The sequence below is a fragment of the Apium graveolens genome, chromosome 2 (assembly GCF_009905375.1).
Source record: "Apium graveolens cultivar Ventura chromosome 2, ASM990537v1, whole genome shotgun sequence".
Taxonomy (NCBI): domain Eukaryota; kingdom Viridiplantae; phylum Streptophyta; class Magnoliopsida; order Apiales; family Apiaceae; genus Apium; species Apium graveolens.
In genome coordinates, this window is record NC_133648.1 from 214,283,077 (window position 1) to 214,295,225 (window position 12,149).

Sequence of the window (12,149 nt, forward strand, 5' to 3'; positions counted from 1 at the left end):
AGTAGTGCCCCCTCTGGTTGCATCCGTAGCAGACCACATTCAACTTGTTGCAAATTCCACCATGTTTCTTTCCACATACTTGGCAATCTGGTATAGCTGGCCTCTGGTGGGTTGGCTGGTTCCCAGTGGCTGGACGGTTACCTTGTCCTCCATTGCCTGGATTCTGTCTATTAAAATTTCTCCCGGGCTGGAACTTGCCTTTCCTCTGATTGAAATTTGGAAACTTCCCTGCTTGAGATTGTCCTTCACCTCCTTCAAAGTTCCTCTTCTTACCTTCCTTCTCCTTCTGGGACATTTCACTTTCTGTCTCCGCAATCAAAGCTTTCTACACAACTCCCGCATACGTGTCCAATTCAAATATGGCAACCTTCCCTCGGATCCATCGCTTTAGTCCTTGTTAAAACCTCTTAGCCTTCTTCCTATCAGTGTCCACATAGGACGGCACAAACCTGGACAACTCCTCAAACTTGCTTTCGTAATCTGTCACTGACATACTCCCTTACTTTGACTCCAGAAATTTCAATTCCATTTGGTCCTGAACAAACTGAGGAAAATACTTCTCGAGAAATAACTCCTTGAATCTCTCCCACGCAACATCATCAGTACCTTCCAACATTTTAACAGTTTTCCACCAGTAGGTGGCTTCATTCTTCAGATAGTAACTTGCAACCTCCATTTTATGTTCCTCCCTCACCTTGATTAAGGCAAATGCCTTCTCAATCTCCTTCAACCAAACCCTTGCCTCAATCGGATCTGCAGAACCCTTAAACTCTGATGGATTCACCGCCTGAAAGGTCTTAAAGGTTACCTGAGGGTTAGTCTGCCTCTGCTGCTGTTGAGTCAGATTGATTGTCTGTTGGGCCAAGATCTGAAGAATCTGGGCTACAGTTGGGTCTATGGGACCTGGATTCACATACTGGTTATTGCTGTCTTGGGTATTGTTGTTGTTGTTGTTGGTTTCTTCATTTTGGTTGGTAGCACGGGTGTTTCTTCTAGGAGGCATTTTCTGTAAAGAATCAAACAACTTATTTAGCTTTTAAATCAAATCCCTTTTTCTGAAAAGATTTTCGTAAAGCAGAAACATCTCCTTTTTGAAAACATTTTGAATAATTGAACTAAGTAAATTGCATGCTTCTTTTACAGAATGTAAACAGTTAAGGGAAAAAGGGTACACGTTATCACAAGAGTTCATAACTGGTATAGTAAGATAAAACATGTATAGTAAAGTAGATGACCATACTAAAAAGGAAATGTACTGGTGTATATCAAAGTTTGTTGGTACAAGCGTGGAACATTTATTGAAGGCAAAGATGCAACAGGTCTATCCATTAGTCAGCAAGTCTTGTTTATTTATATTCCCACCAGAAGTCTGATCTTACATATCCCTCATTATTATACACATATCAGTTGTACCATCATCTCCGCCCTCTAGTTTCAAGTACTCCCCGGGTCACCTATATCTCATTCCAAAGTTCCTTCGCATTTCTGTCGACATCTATAGTCCTGATAATGTGTTAAAATCCTCGGACCTGTGCCAACATGGCTTCTCGTTCCAAAAGAAGAGCCTCATACTGAAGAGATTCATTATCAGGGAATATCAAATGAAATTTCAAAACCAAGGAAATTGAATGAGAAGGAATTATAATGAGGATTTAGGTATGACTGAGAGCAACCATACAAGTACATAAGATGGCCAGTCTTAGTACCGCATAGTTCACAACACATAATTCGGTGGCGTCCCACCAGACCCTTTTGTCACGTAGACAAATAGTCAACACATATGCATTGTTTGCCCCAATCGTCCAATAGAATTACGGAAAAAAAGAAATAATATTTAGATAGAAAAAATTCACAAGTAGGGAAGGAGAGAATCTGATTTGTAATGGAATCAATAAAATCTTAAGACGCACCCGCAGCCGCACGTCCAATAGAGTCAGAGTCAACAGGTGGAGGTCCTCGAGTAGATAATCTCACACTTAGAGGTAAAATAGTTCATATTGGTGCATCCGTTGCAACAGGTATTATGGCTGACACCGGCGGAAGAGCAAGACGTGGATCACATGACGGTCCTCTGACGAAAAGCTCCAAGTAATAAGATGATATCGAAATAAAGGAATCTGCCATCACTGCTATCCGAAAATCACATTGCTAAATAAGAATCTCGAATCTCGACATGAATCATACTAAAGCCTACTATTTAGTCGCATTCGACTTCTTGATATTCTATTTCTTTATTACCTAATACTAATCTTAACCCTCTACCCATTCCCGATAATCTAGGCTTGTGGCAGTGACTTTAAACCGTGGCTCTAATACCAAACTGTAACGCCCACCAAACCCGGGTCAGAAGTTTGGGGGTTCACATCACACACACACACACACACCATATTTAAACCTGTTTATGAATATAAGAATATATATATATATATATGTATCGACCCTACTTACCATATTCCACGGATCAACATAGCCTAAAGTATGTCCACAAGCCACAACCTTATTTATATTACAAACGTTCCAAATCCCAATTTATTTTATCTTACAACTGAAGTTCAAACTTTATTACAAACTAGTAACACAACCAAATAAAACATTATCTGCTAGTCAATTCCATTCAGCCTGTATACCTAGCTCGCACACTTGTCTGGGGATCCTCGCTACCACCAGTTTCCTTTTTCACTGGAAAAGAATATAAACAGTTTTGCAAGTGTGAGCTAAGTAGCTCAGCAAGTCACAAAGACAGTAACTGAGATTAACACTGATCAATTAAAATGATATAAGGAATCAAGTTTACTAATAAGTAATGATTAGAATTGGATATTCATTTTCATTTTAAAAACCAAGGTTAGGCTGCTGATCAGTCCTGCACTAACCCCGAGCAAAGCTCCCAGCTTTGCTCTATATATATATATTGGATCCAAGGCACGCATTGGCCTACTGTGACCACGAATCTGGTCCGACCAAGAATCCGGTCCATATTAAAAAATAATCCAATTCTGGAATCACAATACGATAAGTAATGTAACTCAATAGTTGAATCATAAACAATTTTTATTTTGAGACATGGGATGGTCTGTAGTTCCATGAAATGACCAAGAAATCATAAAGGTTGGGTTTCAATCAAGTAAAGAAATCGAAAGCAGAAGACTCAAGGGTTCAAGTATTACAAGAATTAGTCTTCTGTTACACAAAGTATAAGGGTTGGTATGATAAGCAATTTCGTATCAGGGATCAGTATGTGGTAGGTATGTATTTGTGGAGTAGTATCGTATAGGTGTGGTTTGTATATGTGAATCCAACAATCAACGGTTTATGAAGAAACAGGGTTATGGCTCAAGATCAATAAGAATCGGGGTTTAGGTTTAAGTACTTTAAAGTACTTGCAATATAGAATAAGAATTACTGGGAATAATTGCAGCATAATGAAAAGAGTTCAAAAGTGTTCACAAGAAAGTTCAGGGACACTTGCCTTATCGATTCGCTTTCACTTTACTAGCATATCAATTGGTTCCCACTCACTAACCACTTGCTTTCCTTTTCTATGTCTCGCTTCTTCTGTTAGACATCACATATACTCATCAACACTATTTCTCAACTCATTGTATTCGATACAAGCTTCTATCTACCCTTCTGAATACGAATTTTTGAACAATTTTCGGAATTAAAATTGGACTTCGAATCATTTTATAATTAAATAATAGGGTTCGAATACCCGAATCTAACATTAAAATAATTTTATAATAATTATCAAGCCTTGAAAATAATTTAAAATAATATTTTAAAGCTCGAAACTATTTTTCAGAAATTTTAAATCAATTTTAAATAATTAAATCTAATTATTAAATCAATTAAAATTAATTAATAACTAATTAAATTAATTAATCAATTAATATTTAAATTAATTGACTAATTAAATAATTAATTATCAACTAAAATTAATTAATTAAATAACTAAGATTTATTTTAGATTTTAAAAATAATTTTTCAGAATTAAATATAGAGTTTTAGAATTTAAAATGAATTTTTTTGGAAATAAAAGTAGAATTTTAAAACAATTTTTAAATAAAAGAAATCAGAAACAGAAATCAGATTTTGCAATTGGGTTTTATAGGATTAAAACCGGGTCGAAACCCGGGTCAGAAACCAACCCAAACGGGTCACCAAGAAACTGAAGAACCCACCGGAAAAATACAGAATCCGGCGGGGTTTCGTTTCCCGGCGAACCCAATCGAGCCCCAAACCGGCTCGTTTTTTACTGCTTTTCCATCCCCAACCGTTCAACAACATCTCAGAAACACAACCAGATAACATCTAAAAACGAGAGTCATTTTAATGATTCCGGCCAAAATGGCCATTAAAACTGGCTAGGTTCGAGCTTTTCCGGCGAGGCAACACAGGGGTCCATCACGGCATTTGAATACACGAATCATCTCATCTTAACATGATCTATTGGCTGGTACCAATTAATCGAACCCAGAATCAACGAAATTAAAAATCCTAATTGAATTTAGAACATTCAAACATTCAAACCCTAATTTTAGTACTTCGAAGATCAAACTCAAATTTAACCCTGTTATTGAACTCCAAATTTAACATATAATATACCAGATTGACCAGGAAGAAATAACCTACACGATTATGCCATCCAATCATATTAAAACATCAAGAACAAAAAATCATAATTTAATCTATAATTAATTCGAATTAAAATAATTAAATCAGAAAAATACCTTGATTTCTGGGTAAAAAATAATGATTGATTATGATTCTTTATTTTGAGAGCTTCGTTTTGATATATCGCACGCTTGAATCGGAGTTCGGTAACGCCTTCGTTTGTGTGTTTGATTCTCAGGAACGTATCAGTTTCTAGGGTTTTTCTATGTATTTACTGTATTTTTACTGATTGTAAATGAATAAACGAATAAAATGAAATAAGAAATATGCTATTTATATTTACGGAATATTGGTTCGTTCTGGATCATTTTGGATCGTTAAATTAGTTACTTAGCCACTAAGTAACTGCAAAAACGATCCAATTTAATACCTGTATTGGATAATTATCCCAACCGGGTTTTTTATAAAACACTTTATACGAAAATAATATAATATTATCCCGTCTTTCGAGAATACGGGTTTTGTTGATTCAGCGAAATGATTATCGTATCAAAAATCTTGCGTCGGGCCGCGCACGGGTCAAACCGTAATCCGGATCGAAAAAGTCAAAACATGAAAAATGTCCACAATGATCATATTAGGTTAGGAAGGAGTTTTTGGAAGAGTTTCGGGTTGAAAAAACATAAAAACAGTTGAGGTTTGGCGATTCCCGGCTTTATAAAATAATTTTATAATTATTCGGAAAATAATTAATAAATCCATAAATCAATATAAAATCATATCATATTCCAAAAATTACCAGAAAAATTCCTTAATTATCTATATTTTATTCTGGACATAATAGAATTAACACTCTCACATTTTATCACATATATACATCTAAATATTATTATCAATCAGCAGATAATTCACCAAAAATTCACAGAATAATTATATAAAAATCATTTATTGATAAAATAATTACACGTGATATCCCGGATATTACACCAATAATATGCATAACCTCTCGGGTATACGCTTTCCTGGAGTTCCTGGATAACCCGACAGCAGTTGGCCCTCCAAAAATTGTGTTTATCACAGGCCCTCGGGGTCACGGTCCTCCAAAGATTGCATTTATAACCGGTCCCCTAAGCTGGGGATTCCATCCCTGATCGTCTTGGTCCCTCCTACGATCTTTAAAGTTCTTTCTCCCATTTTTATTCCTGTCTCTTCTTTCCCCAGTGTACTTGTTCAATCTTCCTTTTCGAATGAGGAATTCTATTTCATCTTTCAGTTGCCTACACTCATCGGTGTCATGACCAACATCTTTGTGAAATCTAGAATATTTGCTCTTATCTAGCTTGGCAGGATCAGCCTTCAAGGGTTTAGGCCAACGAATATCTTGATCTTTCTCAATTTCCATCAAGATCTGGCTTCCAGAAGCATTCAGCTTAGCGTATTCAGTGAACTTTTGCCTAGGTCCTCCCTTCTTTGGGGTTAAATCAGGGTTTTGCTCAGTTCTGGGATACTTGTCCTTATGAATATATTCCAAAACAGTTTTTCTCTTCGTGCCTCTAGTGGGCTCGTTACTTACTATTGTCTTCCTTATGCTCTCATCCACTTTGATGTACTTCCCGACCCTATCTTGGAGCTGTAACATGCTTTCAGGGGGCGCTTGGCGAAGGACATCTTGAAGAACTCATCCCTAGTCCCATGTTGCAGTGCTATCATGGCTACCTTGTCATCAAGGTTTGGGACTTTTAAAGCTTCCTTTGTGAAACGATTCAGGCAGTCTCTCAAAGATTCCTTCACTCCTGCACAATGCTCATGAGGGATGCTGAACTTTTCTCATGCACTCTCCCACTGATGAACTGCTTAATAAAAGCCTGACTTAATTCTCTGAAGGACCCAATAGAGTTCGGGGGCAAACGACTATACCATCTTTGAGCCATACCCGACAGGGTTTGAGGAAAGGCCCGACACTTAATAGCGTCATTCACGGGCTGCAACAACAGTGCATTAGAGAATGTCCTGACATGATTAGCGGGATCTCCTGTGCCATCATAAGCTTTGATAGTGGGCATCTTGAACTTCCTTGAGATATGGGCATTCATTATCTCTTCAGTGAATGGTGGAGTAGGATCATCAGGATCTCCAAGGGGAAGAAGATTGCTTGGATCAGCTCTTGGGACTACAACCCTTCTTTGTGACGGACCATCTAGGTCTATGATTGGAGGAGGATTTCTCCCCTTAGGTGGTAATGGGAGTCTGGGAACCTGTTGCGCCTCCAAGTCGCGCTTCAGCCTTTGAATCTCAGCTTCGTGGGCCTTGATTCTCTCCTGCACTTCTTGGGAATTCACCCCGCGGGTGCTCCTAGGACGTTGGTTACCATCAGCCATTGGCTCTTTTCTAGCACGTCTCCTTCTTGGGGCCACTTCATCATCTGAATATTCAGAGTCTCTCTCAATGTAAGGACCAGAAAATTCCTGATCCTCTGGAATAGGAGCCAAACCTTGTATGTAGGGGGATGTTCGCCCTCATCCTTCACTCCATATAGCATGTCCACTTCCTTCAACCTCGGGGTAAAGGGGCATCCCATAAGGGGGTTTAGTGGTCACAACAGTTGAATACTCATACCTAACAGGTCAAGAATTCACAGGTGTATGTAGTTGTTGAAGTTGGGGATTCGTACCTTGAGGAGCCGGGGGAATCATCCCTTGGGGTTGAGGTTCAGTTGCCTCTACCTGGGCTCCTCCTTGGGTGGCGACATAGGTTGAATGAGGAGATACCTCCACAGTTGATGAAATCTTTTGGGTTGTCCCCGCTGGTATTTTCCCTTCTTGGGCGCTATTTCCTCTCCGTGTTCTCGCCATGGTTGTTGTTGTGCTTTCCAACAGACGGCGCCAAATGTTATTGATCAAAAACTAAGGTATAATAATTGGTGTATTTATTACTAGGGAATGTGAGCTTCGAGGCACGATTTGACTGCTCTTGTGTTTCGTGACTCGATCTGCCTTAACAAGATGCCTACGTACATTGCTGTATGCCAATGATCAAGTCAAAAACGTAGTTTTGATTAGTGGGGTAAGACCCCTGATAAGTGGCATTTTAGACCACTTAGAGCGTCTCATAACAGCTTGAATTGGTGTCTTGGACTTAAGTATTTTGTTTATTTGATATGTTTTCTAGTGTTTTTGCATTTCATGGTATAACTTACTTAGGTGGTTTTCATCAAATAAAGCTTAAGAAAGTGCTTGGAATCAGTTTAGGGGTGATGAGCGAAGAAATCAGCAAAAATAGAAGCAGAATAAGGAATTTTCCAGAAAGGTAGCAGGCGGCCGCGCGCTAGGAGCAGGCGACCGCGTGCTAGTAGGAGGCCGCATAGAAGATGCAGGCGACCGCGTGCGGGCGGATTTTTAGAATCTGGATTTTATTAATTCGAGGACGATTGGGCTTCTGTTGGCGCTGGTTCTCTTGGGCTATTATATAAACCTTATGGGAAGACGTTTTCTTCATCAAGAAAAATCAAGAAATCAAGAGCAAGGGCAAGAAGATTGAGAAGACCGTTTTAGCACGCAACAACTAAGAAGAGGAAGCATACGTTTATCTTGTGATTCTTTTAATTCATTGTAACTATGGATGCTAGTTTTCTTTATGCTTTGAACCTTAATACTCTTGTGACGTACTTCATTATTTATTAACTATTTTTATTAGCCTTATATTGTTGTGTAATTATCATGCTTTCTTATTAACCCATGGTGACGATGAGTTCTATTATGGGCTAATCGTAATCATGGGATTCTAGCGGATTTACTATAGATTTCTTTAGTTAATTGTTTAAGACCAAGGTATGTGGTGATTGTATGATATCTATTATAGGTTGTGCTTATTCATCTTATATGCGTTGCGAACATGTAAGATAGCCTGTTAATCTCTTGTGAAGTGATAGTGAATCTTGAGATTTAGAACTTGCCAGGCTAGCATAGGTTCATGTATTGTATGCATGATTAGTGGGTAACTCTAACCATTTTACTTGCCCCGTGTAATCATCATGAATAACTTGTGCTTAAATCGTTATGTTTTCAAATTCTGTAGACATATAGGGTCTCAACATAATTAATGCCTATTCAACTTCTATCTTAATTGTGGATGCTTGGTAGAATGGTATTCGTACAACGAAAGTTGGCGTTTATTAGTTTCGTGTTGTTCGATTAATATCATCACCATTACATGTTAAGGTTAATGACAAAAACTATTGAATGAAGTAGTAATGAAGTTAGGATCTCATGTATGTTTAATATTGTTAGTTCAAGTGTTTAATTCTCGTAATTAATATTAGTTAACCAATCTTATTTGTTATTGTCTTGTTATTTGTTATTCTCGATAAGCAAATCCCAAACGTTATTTTTACTTCTCGACAAGTCACTTACCTTTTTCTATAAATACCCAGACATCTCGACATAACCCCTCTTTACGCTTTCGAGATCTCAAGTAACCCAACTTTTACAAATTTTAATCGTTCTCTCTCATTTCAAACTCTTTCTCTCTCAAATCTCTTACCCACTAAAATTCAAACACTTCAAATGGCATTAAACAATGTTAGAGCTATTATCCCCAAGGATGGAACCAACTACATGGCTTTCATACATGCTAACCAAGCTCCTGACAGTTTTATGAGCTTTGTTAAGTTTCTATCTGAGACATACTTTGTTGGTGCTCTAACTTCAAATCCTATTTTGTACCTGGATGTACTCAATGATTTCTGGAACTCAGCTGTGGTCAGGACAGTTGTGCATGAGAATCAAGCTGTATACATGATGGTTAACTGCTCAATTCAAGGCCAATAGGTGGAATTTTCTGAGAATGATGTCAAACTAGCTCTAGGAATCTCTATTGATAACTTGATGGAGGTGCCAACTCAACAAGAACTAGCTGAATTCTTGGACTTCATCAATTACAGTGAAAGGATCAACCTTGTTAGCTTAAATAAGAAGCATTTGAGGAGGGAATGGTTTTTCCTGTTTGATTCTATAGTGAGAACTTTTACCTGCAGGAAGATAAGGTATGACAACATCTCAATAGTGGTTGAGAAGCTGGTGTTGTCAATGGCTCACAATAGATACATTAATGTGGCGCTCTTGATTATGGAGGAACTCAGCACAAGGCTCACAATGCCTTTGGCCACAAGAGGTAAGGAATTTTTTTTCCTAGGTTTATAATGTCTACTTTTAATCATAAAGTTCGGGATAGTCATTAATTAATGGTATTGATAGAACAAAAATAGGCAATTGTAAAAAGGTGTCCAAAATACTATTTGGCTCACTTATTACAAAGAATAAGGTACTTGTAAGTCTTAGAATCACTCAATTTATGTTGGAGAGATTCAGGACTTACCCTTACCCTATGCTTGATATGAGATCTACTGTAATATCTAGCATATTTATGGCTCCTGTTCCTGTGGAAGAACAAACACATGAATACCAATAGGGACCTTCCCAAACATAGACCCTTTCTTCTCTACCATTAGAATCTAGGAAACCAACTATTAGGTCCGTAATCAACTGTAGAGGGGGTGAATACAGTTTATGCAAATAATTTGAAAAAGCTTCAACAGAATCAACAGTTTTTATATTAACAGATAAAAACTGATTACAAGCGTACTCTTTCAAAAAGATGAACAAAATATCCTTGAGAGCTGCTAGGTTATGCGAATGATATAACAATGTTCGCAATGTCTATAGCATGAACCTAATATGTGCTTTATATATAGCACAGTTACACAATTAATAAGGAATCCTATTCTATTACAATAAGGAAACCTATTATATCCATGCATGATTGCTTCTGAGATAAAGTCCTTCACCGCCTTGAATTCCTGCTTTCCTTTTCCTCCTTAAATATCTACTGAAGTGATAAATATTGATGACATCATCTGCTGATCATCAAGTACTGATATGAGTACTAATGACGTCACTCTTCGGTAAATACTGATATAAGTCCTGATAAGAACTTCTGATAGTTTTTATCCAGATATCATCAATTATATCTAATAATATTTCCAAACTTGTGCATTATGAAAATTATGTACAAGTTCCAATTGATGATGTCAAAACTATCTAAATGTGAAAATCAAGTAAACATATTCTTTCTTACTTCAGTGAATATCAGACTTTACTCATCATTCTGAAATCTAACACAGTATGGAAAATCTTCAAGAAACTTCCTCAGCAGATTTTCTTCCATTACATCCAAATACCATTGCATCCTTTATTTGTGTTCTTTCAGTTCATCTGTTGATTCATCATTCTGATAGATGGCAGCCCTGAGATTATGTAACTTTTAATTTCCAAGAGATAGATCATCCAGCTCCAGAAATCTAATTTTCTTTCCATCAGGATTAAAGGTTAAAACTTTAGTCCCTAGACTCATGTTTATCTTGGCTCCTCCAATAGGCATATCAACAACATATTCAGTTTGATCAATTTACTTTGGAATATAGTTAGATTTGTAAGGCATTCCTCTCTACTTTAACTGTATCAGGTTCTTTATGGATGAAGACGATCTGGAAGTTATAGAATTAGTTACCTTGAGAATTGTAGCTATAAGTTCCAATTCCTGCCATGTTTTGTCTCTTAACTTTTCTTGAGTCAACCTTAAGTTTCTTCCAGACTCCAGAAAATAAATCATTTTCTCTTTAACACGATCAATAATAATTTGCACTGATATGATCTTCTGTAAGTCTTCAAGCATCACATTGTCTCCAATTTCTATCAAATTAAAATGCTTCCTTAAAATCAAAACATCTCCTACAAATGGATCAGCATTTAACCTTCTAAGACCACTTGTAATTCCAGGTTTTCTAGAGTGAGAACTTCCACTGTAAATATTCTTTCATATTTCAGAAGAATCTCTTCTAGGTGCTAGTTTCTTGCTTCCCCATTGTAGCTTTTTCTTCTCTTCAAAAGTAAGTTCTGGCTTATTAGAGACCATATCTTCAGAATCATGATTTGATAAATTAGGTGGTTTGAAAAATCATCAATATGAGTAGAATCAGAGGTTGTGATTGTTTGAATAACAACTTCTTCTTCATTAACTTGAGCAGTGTCAGAGGTTAATTTCAATTTTTCAGCTTAGTCAGCTCCATGAATTTTCCTTCTTTGGTGAGCTTGACAGACTTCTTCTTCTTCACCAATTTCATCAGTATCAAAAGATTGAGCAACTGTATAAATTGGATCTAACAGTAATTTTGATTTAGTTTCCTTGGATACTAATTTCTTCTTTGCATTAGCTTTGTCTTTAGGATTTGAAAGCTTTGACTTCTCTTTCCCTTTATGCTTCCTATCAGTAGTTAAGATAACTTGAGATCTGAGAGATCTTTCACCCTCTGCCTAACTTACCTCCCTTATAACTACCCCTTTGGTTGGTCTATTAGAAGGATCATCTTCATAAAGATCTTGAGAGATAACATCAGTATCAGTATTTGCCATCTTCATGGAATTCGTGAAATCTCCCTCCATTTGCCTTAGTTGTTCTAGATCAACTCAAGGATTTTCTCT